Below are 12,670 nucleotides of genomic sequence, written 5' to 3' on the forward strand. Positions count from 1 at the left end.
TGCGATAACCTCACGTAAAGGGTGAATTCTTCTCCTACACCAGTGGTTCCCAACCAGGGAGGAATTTGGTAATTTGTAGGGGGGTATTTGTGTCACAATATTAATCTCTTACTGATTGCCTGTGCTATGTGTTGTGTTATTGCAGCATTTGTCATATATGAGATGAGAAAAAGAAAGTTCTCGTATAATCGATTTAAGCTTATAATCGAGAGTTTAATTTCTGTTATAAGAATCACATTAAAATGTTAATGTGAACCATATTTTAGCAAACTAAATTTGTAGGGGAGAATTAGATTTGAATGACGACTGAAATGGTGCACAGGACAAAAAAAGTGGGAACCACTGATCTATACTGTCGCTCAACATAGCTTTGTTAAGGAACTTATGTGACACTATAAAAGCGCATTGTAGTCTTATATTTCAAAACAAACCATCGTTGCCAAACTAAATCTGGTCCCGCAACTTTTAGCGTAACTCTCCAGCAAGAAACTATAGCATCATTGTTTTATACCTTTATATCTGATGCGTCTTTTACTTTCCTTGACACAAAATTATAAAACTCCAAGGTTTCAGGAAAACCGTTTTGTGTGTAATTTCACACAGTGCTGCAAAATAAACACGCGGAACACCAAAACATATCATGAGACACAAAATACATAGTTGTCGCACTTTTAAGGGGGCAAAACATGCGGTACTACTTGCTTTCATTCAGAAAATGGCAATTTTGAACGTTACTGAACAAACGAAAAAAATTGCGACTAGTCATTTCAATGAAACCATAAAAGGTGTTTTGTACAAAAAATTGCGTACAAAAATCATCTGTAATGTATACGAGCAAAAATACGAAATTTGGAAAACGCTGAAAAAGGAAATGCAGTTGTACACGATAAAGTCCATGATCACTACCACTGTCTTTTTTACGTATTCCTAGTTAAGAAATTTACGTAGAAATTCCCGGGTTGGGTCGCTTGATCGTGTGTCAAAACACTGGTTTTGTTCAGAGTACCGTTCTCTGACTGGAATTATATCTCTCCAAGTCGGTGAAGATGAAGAACTATTAGCTCGAGTCAGAAGCTCAATTCTCTGGCTTCTTTCTGGCACACAATCTACAGGCTCTCTGTACTCCAAATAACTTGCTACGTCTTCAAAAACCAGTACTGCTCTCATAAAAAACCACCCACCGAATTGTGGATGAATGCAGACGCCATAAATATTCTCTTCCTCTTCCCAAGGATCGTTTTCCACATCATCACGCTGATAGTAATATGTTGCACCAGCAACATGTGCGGCACGTTGTACAAGAACCTTATATTGTTTGTTGTCATCCTTCTCATCAGCATAGATGATGTGCACATTGTTCATTCCAAGCCTTTCGACTGCGGTGGTCACATGAAATTCAGTGCAAGAGTCGATAGGTTTCCTGATGATTTCATCGTTATCAATATTTTCACGCAGGTACGGCAAAAAGCAATTTTCGAAAAACGAAGGAATTGACAGAATAAGTGCACATGTTGTATCATCCCTGTAAGGTAACTTGAACTGTTCATCAACAAGTTCGTTGTACCAACCAACTTGAAACAAATAAGTTTCTAATCCACGTGGTTCCAAATATTCTTTCAGATTTGATAGTATTTCATCAGACATGACTGTATAATTTTTAAATTTCTATCACTCCTTCAATGAATCTGATTTAATGCTATCTAGAACAACGATCAGCAACAGCAACGGATCAGCAACGATCAACGAAGTTACAAGATATAATCTATGAAGTGGTAAAAAACGGCTGGTGCACACTCTTTATTTGCTTTTCCTCATGTGAACTGACCTTACCGTTTTCATAAGTCGAAACGTTATATAGCGCTAGTAGTGTCAAATTTTAAAAATGTAGTTGTGCCATTCACGTACAAGCTGTGTATGGTATGTGAAATTTGAGACAGTATACACATGATAATCAGGAATTCAGGTGCACTTTAAATGACAATACAACACCATTCTAAAAACACATATTTTTAAACGTCTTATATTTCACATTGTGCATCGTTTCAGGTGGTTAAACGTCATATCGGATGATTCCTGTACGAGTTAGGTTTAGGCTACTAATCATACATTGCCTTATTACAAACACACGCTTTTATGTGGAAGACTTGAGTGCGATTTCGGCGAAGAAAAACAGTGACCTGACTCTTGAATGAGATACCAAGCATGTGAAGCTTTATTTAATCACCTAAAATATATGGTTGGCATGAAATGAAAACGCCGGAATGTTTTTTTTTCAAAAAAACTGACCAATGGCGGCTAAGCCACAGCGTCACTGCGACACCGAGCTACAAAAGTAACTATGATGATGCGGGTGTTATGATAACGCATTCCTTTGTAAAACAATCTTTTGTTTGAAATTCACTAATAAGCATCTGGAGTTTCGTAAAAGTCAACCACATGTTCACAATAGGTTGTTGTGGCATGTACTTTGTGATAATGTAAAAGGTTTTTCATCAAGTAACAAAAAAACCTTGCTTCAGGCTACACTCAGGCTGCGTTCACACTCGGGCACCGCGGTAGGTTTTCGCTACTAGGAATGAAACTTTCTGGTAGTGTGAACGAAACGTCACCTACCGAAACCTGGCACGAAAAGAGGTGGTTTCGCGCCTAAACGTGGTCGTGAAACCCGTGTCTGAACGACGCAAGGTTTGAAAACCGTGTCTCAACGAAGCAAGGCGCGAAACCGAATACAGCGGTTTGTACGTTGGTTTATAATAAGTTCTGTCTAATTTTGTTAACTGAGTGTTTCTTTGCGTGCCGAAAATGGGTGAACGAGGTATACTATGGTCTAAAAAGAAGTCACAAAATTAATTCAACTTTGGAGTGCAGAGGAAGTTCACCTCATGATTTTAACGGCAAAGAGCCATAAGGAAGTTTTCAGAAAATTGCATTGGGCTACCCAGCAGCTAGGGTACACTTTCTTCAAATAAAATCAAATAAAACTGGCGATAGTAGTGAGTTTTTTCAACAACATCAGGTTCGAAACCACACTTTTCTCTCGTCGCGAAACCTGTCTTCAGACGTCAAAACCTGTCGTCCACACCAGCCAAAAACGCGATGCCTCGTCGCGAAAACCGTCTAGTGTGAACGACGTTTTTTGCTCAGTGTGAACGCGCGGAGTATGAACACCTGGTACGAAACCACGTGGCGGTGCCTATGTGTGAACGCAGCCTTAGTTCAGGCGTAGGTGAAGCTGGTGTTATTGTCTGTTGCTGTTGGACAATACATAAAAACACGAACCCCTGCTGGAATAAGCTATTACGTTTATCACAACACATACTTTACAGGAAAGGACTTCTCGCGATGATGCGATGGATTTCTGTGCTTGCCAACAAACTTGTTTTTTTTCATTTTTTGTCACGATTCGTATCAATAAAAAAAATTGTGTAAAATGTGCTGACGGTTTCATCATATAACAACAATATTATCAACCTAAAAACCCATAGCTTTTTAAGCTAGCTACGTCCCTAACCCTACCCCAAAATCACTGTTTATGAAAATAAATGCGCTCTTTACGCCACTTATCGGTATATAGCTATATTTTCTACTGTGAGTTCTTGTGTTATAGTAGACATACCATCAGTATAACGCCGGGCATTAAGGACGCCAGAACTGGGCACGTATAGGCGGGAGGGTTACCACCTTTCGCTTGCACGGGTACGCCAAAAGTATTACAGAATATCAGATGCTCATTAACAATAACATACTCTCACTCTGCTCAGTAACAAATATTTTCTTTAATTATTTCCTTTAGTCAATGCGCCTCAAGCTTGTATTGACACGGGACTTTCGGAACCTTCATAAAACCAAACAAAAATAGGCTACATAAAGCAATGAAAAACAGTCAATGTTCACGATCTTTTGTATACACTTCGCCAATACACTTCGCCAATAGACGGAGTGCCACAAACGAATACACAATAGGTGCTGGGGTCATGTTTTGATAATACAAAAGTCTGCTGTTGAACAAGTAACAAAAACCTCTTGTGAGAAAAACGGGCGTAGGTGACGCAGCTATTGATTGTCGCCTGTTGGACAATGTGTTGAAAATGCCTAGAACCTAAGTCCTAAGAAACGGAGCAAACGTAATACATAAATCAAATTAGACAAAAATTTAACAATTCCAGCTGACTAAAAACATTTGCATTCGCAACGACTTTTTTGACACACACTTTATGAGAACATACCGAACAAAGAAGTCACATGGGTCGATATCTGAGTGAACTTAGACAAATGCAAAATTTTGCTTGAATATCTTTACAGCAGGGGTTCCCAACCGGTGGTACGCGTACCACTAGTGGTACGCGAAGGGTTTTCAAGTGGTACGCGAGTAGCTTCTGTTTTGTTCACAAAAACCTCAATTTGCAACTTTATATTTTGTTTGTCTGGTTTTGTTTACAAAAAAACAGTCCCAGGCCTATTGTCATTGTAACGTAACTATTCCTGTTTTTTCGTATCATTACGATCTTCAAAATACAGGTCATGTCAATTCTTAACAAAAAGCATAGTTGCTATGAAAAGCCGAACAACGCTGCGACACAGTGGGCGTTAATTATGTCAAATGATTGCCCTTGATAGATATATCTACTGTTTTGGTGCTTAAGATAGCGTTGAATAAAATATGATTCAAACAAAATAGTTGTTCTGCAAGAAGTGGTACCATAGAGCAGGGCTACTCGAACTTTCTTGCTCTGCGACCCCATTTTAGAACAGAAATTTCTACGCGACCCCTTGATGGGTATAGCCCAGGGGTGCACAACCTTTTCGCTATGACGGCCGCATCACAGATCTTTATTTCACCACCACAAGGTTGTGCACTCCTGAGCCTCTACACGGGAATTATGTGTAAACAAAACATGTATGCACGTATACCATTTATTATGATTGACATAATAACGCAAAATGTTTCGCGACCCCAAAATTATATTCCGCGACCCCAATTGGGGTCGCGACCCACAGTTTGAGAAGCCCTGCCATAGAGCACTGTAGAGCACATTAGTGCTCTATGGTGGTACGCGTGGCAGTGCAGAGCGTCCAGGTGGTACGGGATCGTGAAAAGGTTGGGAACCCTTACTTTACAGCATTTTGCAAACAAGATGGTCAACCCCCGCCATGCAAGCACCGGCACCTGACATATGTAGTCGAAAGGGGTAGAGCTACTAACACAAGAACTCAATCACAGGTTTGCTAATTTCCGGTAAGGCTACTGATTTCACCCTGAAGCGCATTGCCACGTTGCATAGAGTGGTTGCTAATACTCTTCTTACGCAATTTGCTTTTTAGAGTGTTGAGAAACTTAGGCAATTACGTCACAATTGATCATGGTCACAAACATAACCCGATAATGTTAGAAAACGTTAACTATTGTACCAAGAAGCAACTGTTTGCAACAATAGTAGTCAAATTATAGACTGGTTTTGTTGAAACTTTCAGTGCGTTTATGTTGAATGTGGAGCAGGGATCTGACTCTTGAAATGGATACCCCTAAGAAACTTTATCAGGATTAAAAACACCGGAGTGTTGTGTTTCCTTTGGATTGACTAATGCAGATAAGCAACAGGGTGACGGGCATCATGAAACTACGACAACGCAGGTGGTAGTGATTTAACAAACCAACCATGCCTCTGCAAAAGAATCTTTTGTTGAAAATTCAGCAATAAGCCCTTTCTTCTGGGTGCCAAACTGTCAACCACACATTTACAATAGGTTCTTGGTCGTGTATTTCGTGACAATAAAAAGGCGTTTTGAACAAGTAAAAGTAGAGCCTTGCGTCAGGATACACTCAATACAATTCATTCGCAGGTGACTCTGTGTTGATTGTCTGTTTCTGTTCACAATACACAAAGCCTAAGCCCCTACGAGAATTTAGTTTATCGTGATGACTTGGTCGTCAAAAATACTCCAGAGAAAGCAATTTAGTTTTTACCGTAACACCATTCTCCATCAAGATACTAACATCATTAAATACCTTTCCCGAGTCTTCTACTCCCCATAACACAAAGTTCTAAAACTTAAGAGTTTAAATAAATCATACACATATACTTCACACAGTGCTACAAAACGTGCTAAATACTAAAACACAGCTTTTATGTAAAAATACAAAAATTTAATGGTATATTCATGCACTTGTAATAAGGGCCCAAAACATGTTCAATCAGACAAGTAACAGGTTCATTACTCTACTACTTCCTTTTATTAATGGTAATTTTAATATACCGAGCGAACATTTTTGGTGTACAAATCTTAAAGCAAAGATCTATTGTCCGTGTGTGTTATGATGTCACAATGGAGGTAACAATTACAAAAACGTGCTTGTTTCTCGTCCAAAGATGCAATAAACACTTTACACTCGTATGCAAGATTTTAAAAACGGTTTGGAAAATTAACAATATTTAAATTTTGGTTTATGGTACTAAAAACATTTACCTTCACGGACCACCTAAAACCAACTCACGGACCCCTGAGGGATCCGCGAACCCCAGGTTGGGAACCACTGCTCTAAAGTAAAACATCCTTCCGTTTTAAAACTATTTGGCCAAAAGTTCGTGTGGGCGTGACTCCAAATTTTAACCACGGTAACAACTAACAAAATTGTAAGATATTTTTTAGATTTAGAGTTTTTATCGAACTTAGCTCGATGATGATGTAACCCAAATTAAAGCATTTTTATTTACACAACTCGTAGCGAAGTAACAAGGGGAATAAAAACACGAGCCCCTGCGGGAATAGACTTTTACTTGTTTGTCACACATTCTTTCCAGGAAACGACTTCTCACGATGATTCGATGCATTTCTGTGCTAGCCAACAAATTTGTTTTCTCAATTTTTACCACGATTTGTATCAATAAGTGATGAAGCGAAACTAACTATGAAACGATTCGGTTCGAAACCGAATTGAGGATGAACCTAAAAACAGTTAACGGATTTACTAAATACCGATAGGTAGCGCAAGAATCAATCGCAAAATATTAAATGCAATTTGAGTAAAAATTGCTGACGGTGGTTGGGACTATTGGGGTTGGGCTGAGGTTTTATATTATAACAACAATAATATCATCCTAAAAACCTATAGTCACTTAAGTTAATTAAGTCTTCCAACCCTATCCCAAAATCACTATCCATAAAATTAACTGCGCTCTTTACGCCACCTATCAGTGTTTAGCTATATTTTCTTCTTGTGTTAGTAGACATGCCATCTGTATAACGCCGGGCTTTTAAGGCCGCCAGAAATCGGCACGTATAAGCGTTGGGGGGGGGTCATCACTCATCACCTTGTGTTTTCACGGGTACGCCAAAAATATTACAGACCATCGAATGATTATTAACAATAACATACCCTTACTCTGCTCAGTAATAAATATTTCCTTTTACATTTATTTCCTTTGGTCAATACGCTTCAAACTTTTAATTACACGGGACTTCCGGAACCTTCATAAAACCAACTTTAAAAACATAGCATAACACAAATATGCTACATAAAAATATGGAAAACAGTTAATGTTCGCGATCCTATACACTTCACCAAGGGGCGTAGCGTTTTCACGGGTACGCTAAATAGTGGTACCCGAAATTAAGTACCGGGTGTTCATTAAAAACAAAACGCTCGTACTCTGCTCAGTAATAAACATTTCCTTATACATTTGTCTCTCTAGGCTAGAGATTTTTTTTGAGAGATGTGACTTATTTTTTTGAGATATTTGTCCAATTGTACGATACCCCCTTACAATAAAAACTTTAGCAACACTTTTCAGTCATGTGAACAGTTTACATAAGAGAAAAAGCAAGCAGGGTTTATGACTCGTCCCCGGCACACAATTGTGATGAACAACAATTCACTGAAGCGCATTGCTACGTTGCATAGAGTGGTTGTTAATACTCTTCTCACGCAATTTAATTCGCTTTTTAGAGCGTCGCGAAACTTGGGTAATTGCGTCACAATTGATCATGGTGACATGACTCTATGCCATAGAGTCTATGGGCTATGCCCTATAGTGTTAGAAAAAGGACCTGACTTTTGAAATGGATATCCCGAAGAAACTTTATCAGGATTAAAAACGCCGGAGTGTTGTGTTACCGAATTGTTTTGACAGCCCGGAATTGGGTCTAGCGATTTCGGGTGGCGGTATTATCTTTGCCAAATAAGTCCCAAAAGCCCTGCCAATCTGGTCTATTCCCCGAGACTGTCTCCCCAATTCTGTAAACGGTCCAGAACCCTGCAGTAACGGCTCACCACGGAAGCCGGATCTACCTAACACTGGTTTGGCTAAAAGGGCGTCTCACAGTTTATTATATTATATATTATTGCAATACTCCAGCGGCGTTACTAAAACTCCAGCACGCAAAACCTCTGCACGTAAAACCAACAACGACACATAAACATAAAAGCAAGGCACTACAACAACCGTTCACGAGACGCCCAAGAGAAGACTGCCTCGTTCTTGTCCAACACGTGCAAAACGGCTCTAGATTTGCGGGCCGTTGGCCAATCACCGGCTCGCGCAATATCACAAGGTTTCCCGGCACATCCGGGAACGCTAATTAACGATGCGGAAAATGCGGCGAGGAAAATACAGTGCGTGGAAACAGCGTGCCACTAGGACAAAGAAAAATAAGACAAATGAAAAACAGCATTAAGTGGAAATAAGGAATTAAGTGAAAACTAAGAAAATATGTAGGTGACTTTACAATAGAACATGTAAGAAATACATTTAAATATGAACATAAGTGAAACATATAAAACAAATAAGTGAAACGTGAACATAAGTAAAACGAATATACATAAGTGAAACGAATATACATAAGTGAACACGAATAACATAAACCCAATTAACATAAACAGATGAAAGAAACGTGTTGCTTAAAACAAATCCACCAGAAAATGTGCAGCGGCGGACACGTGAAATATTTTTGCCACATTCCCCCCATCCCAGAATTGTCCTACTCCTGTTGGACTACTCGGATTCCGGATAAAACCTTGTTTGTTTTCGCGTGCGTGTTGGCCTAACATCGTCTCTGTTCTCTTCTACCACCGCGGGTGATTCTTCCGGCCCATTGCGAGCATGGCTTTCGGGCGATCCTGCCCCGTTACCAATGGCCTCCGGCATGTTATCCAACGCCCCGTTGGCACGTGACGATATTTTGGGTGTACCTGGACAATAGACGTGGTAATACTTGTTCGGTACAGGGCTCGCCTTTTCCTGTTCGTCTTCCTCGCTGCTGCTGCATTGATGAAACCTGTCCGTCGTTGCCTTCATTCGGTTGTAATGTACTGTTTGCCGATTCCCATCTCTATCTTCAATCACGTAATTTACCGGACCCTGGGTTTCTACTACGCGATACGGTCCCTTGTATGGGGGTTGCAACTTCTTACATTTGCTCTGTGGGATTGCTGGATTTGTAAGTAAAATATACTTTCCCACCTCATGCGGCCGGCCGTACTGTCGTTTGTTGTATCTTTCTGCCATTCTTTGTCGCTGCACCGAAAGGGTCTCTCGGACAACTTCCTCAGCAAGCAATAGGCAATTCTTCACCCGGTCAACTTCTACTTCGTAGGAGCACCGATCATCGGCTTGGTCTGGCCCAGACAGATCAGCGGGAAGGCGAAGAGGGCGTCCGGTAAGCAGGGTATGTGGTGCAAAGCCGGTGCTTTCATGTGCGCTTGCGTTGTAAGCAGCAACGACCGCGGGGAGTGCCTCATCCCACCGACGATTGTCCTCGCTTGAGCCAGTCAATCACCTCCACCAAATCATGGTCTGTTGCCTGCTTCTCTTGCAGTTCGTCGCAGCTGTACCCGATTGACGCACGGAAATCGACGACGTTGACCTCTTCGGTTGTGTTATCCGAAGCACTTTGGACCAGCGAGTATGGAAAACCCTCTTCCTCGACGTTTAGTCGCGACAAAGCGTCCGCATTGCGGTGCTTATCACCTGGTCGTCAGTCTCTTGTGAGAGCACACATCCCACAGCTGTATCCGAGGCGTCAGTGTCAATGATGAAAGGTTTGCTGAAGTCAGGATACCGCAAGATTGGAGAAGTTGTCAGATGCTCCTTTAGAAGTGAAAAAGCCTGCTGGCACTTCTCGTCCCATCCGAAACGCTTTCCCTTTTCCGTCAGACGGTGGAGTGGGGTAGCGATCAAAACGATTGGGCTACTCCAGGGAGATTTCGAAGGCCGTATCAAACCTTGGCTCTTAATTTCCCTCAGTATCTCGTCGACTTTTTCTTTGTTGTGGTGGGGCACCCTTCGAGGAGGTTGCCGAACAGGTTGGTGGTTTCCAGTGTCAATGTGATGACGCAAGACTTCCGTTCGACCGAGAGTTTCTTTCGAAGCCGCAAACGCATCACTGTGTTCTCGTAACAGCTGGTCCAGATCGGCCCGTTGTTTATCTCGGTAAAAGGGGGAACTTCGACATCCTCTATAAGACAAACATCAGCAGCGCTCAGGGATGGCATGGGTGAACTTAGCAAAGGCACCTTTCCTTCGCCGGCGGACAAGGTATTGGAATGATAGCATATCCTGCAGTGGTGACGTTGTAGGAAGTCCAGACCTAATATGACGTCGTGCTTTAGATCCTTTACGACGTAAACATCTGTTTCAGTAAACTCACGAATCGCGCGGGAGCAGGGGCAGAAGACGAACGGGAGTTGACAGGCTTGTTCACGACGCCTGGCTGAATCTGCTGTTTCCGGGCCCGAGATGGTATCGTTCTCTGTCGTTTACTTCGCGTAAGGTCCGCGTGTCTAGAAATGGACATTCACGTTTTAAGTGACCCGGTCTGTTGCATTCGAAGAATCTGCGCTCACCCGAATGTACTGGACTGTACCGTAATTGTTCGTTCGTCCTCTTCAGCGTTGATATTTCGGCTTCCATGGCGGAAATATTCCTCGTCAGTTCGTCCGTTCTCTGCAAGGTCCGGATTTCCATGGCTTCGAGCTTTTTAAGAATCAGCCCCATATCCGGAGTATTTGATTCCACCGCAGCTACTTCAATAACAGGAGAGCTGATATTATCAATAACCATTTGAGCCGCACTCGCGAAATCGCGCGAGTATTTGATGAGAGATGGAATTGAGTTGGCCAAGCGACGGTCGTGTAAACCTCGCAACAAAGTCACATACAACATCTCGTTCCTTAACGCGGCATCGGAACCATTGCGGTAGGCGATGTCTCCTAAAGCACGGAGTGCGTAAACAAACTCGCGACTGGATTCGCCGGGCAGTTGTACGCGCCCAATCAGTTCATCCCTGCGGCGCTCGGCGTGTTGCCCACTGTCCTTGTGGCGCAAAGCGCGTTCCTTCAGCACTTCGTACTCAACTTCATACAGGTTGCAGTCCTTATCTTGCAGGGCCCATTTTAGGTCATTATCTATGGCCGAAAGCAACAAATGCCGCTTTACTTGATCAGAGGCCTTAACGCTGGAGCAGTAGGACTCAAAAACAATAAAATACTGGGCTAGATCGTCTCCAGGCCTCAGTGTTGGAGGTTGCATCATGAGGTTAAAAGACATGATAAAAATAGAATAAAATGTAAAAACCTAATAAAATACAATAAAAAAAAAGTCTTCCTAGCGAAACCAGTGGGTCGTGGTGGCAGGGTCCTGGCGTGCTCGCCAATTTGTTACCGAATTGTTTTGACAGCCCGGAATTGGGTCTAGCGATTTCGGGTGGCGGTATTATCTTTGCCAAATAAGTCCCAAAAGCCCTGCCAATCTGGTCTATTCCCCGAGACTGTCTCCCCAATTCTGTAAACGGTCCAGAACCCTGCAGTAACGGCTCACCACGGAAGCCGGATCTACCTAACACTGGTTTGGCTAAAAGGGCGTCTCACAGTTTATTATATTATATATTATTGCAATACTCCAGCGGCGTTACTAAAACTCCAGCACGCAAAACCTCTGCACGTAAAACCAACAACGACACATAAACATAAAAGCAAGGCACTACAACAACCGTTCACGAGACGCCCAAGAGAAGACTGCCTCGTTCTTGTCCAACACGTGCAAAACGGCTCTAGATTTGCGGGCCGTTGGCCAATCACCGGCTCGCGCAATATCACAAGGTTTCCCGGCACATCCGGGAACGCTAATTAACGATGGGAAAATGCGGCGAGGAAAATACAGTGCGTGGAAACAGCGTGCCACTAGGACAAAGAAAAATAAGACAAATGAAAAACAACATTAAGTGGAAATAAGGAATTAAGTGAAAACTAAGAAAATATGTAGGTGACTTTACAATAGAACATGTAAGAAATACATTTAAATATGAACATAAGTGAAACATATAAAACAAATAAGTGAAACGTGAACATAAGTAAAACGAATATACATAAGTGAAACGAATATACATAAGTGAACACGAATAACATAAACCCGATTAACATAAACAGATGAAAGAAACGTGTTGCTTAAAACAAATCCACCAGAAAATGTGCAGCGGCGGAAACGTGAAATATTTTTGCCACAGTTGTGTTTCCTTTGGACTGACCAATGACACATGAGCAACAGCGTCACGGGGGTATCAAGCTACAAAAGTAACTACGACAACGCAGATGGTGGTGATTAAACAAACCAGCCAGGCCTCTGTAAAAGAATCTTTTGTTGAAAATACATTAATAAGCGCCATTCTTCTGGGGTGC

At 41.8% G+C, this 12,670-nt stretch overlaps 2 pseudogenes; both read right to left on the reverse strand.

Annotated features, from left to right (window-relative positions):
* Positions 1-723: 723 nt before the first annotated feature.
* Positions 724-1,689, reverse strand: LOC145214726 (cyanocobalamin reductase / alkylcobalamin dealkylase pseudogene; annotated as a pseudogene).
* A 6,614-nt stretch (positions 1,690-8,303) lies between these two features.
* On the reverse strand, positions 8,304-12,195 carry LOC145214288 (uncharacterized; annotated as a pseudogene).
* Between the last annotated feature and the right edge of the window lie 475 nt (positions 12,196-12,670).

This window comes from Phallusia mammillata, chromosome 2 (assembly GCF_965637545.1).
Source record: "Phallusia mammillata chromosome 2, kaPhaMamm4.hap1.1, whole genome shotgun sequence".
Lineage (NCBI taxonomy): Eukaryota > Metazoa > Chordata > Ascidiacea > Phlebobranchia > Ascidiidae > Phallusia > Phallusia mammillata.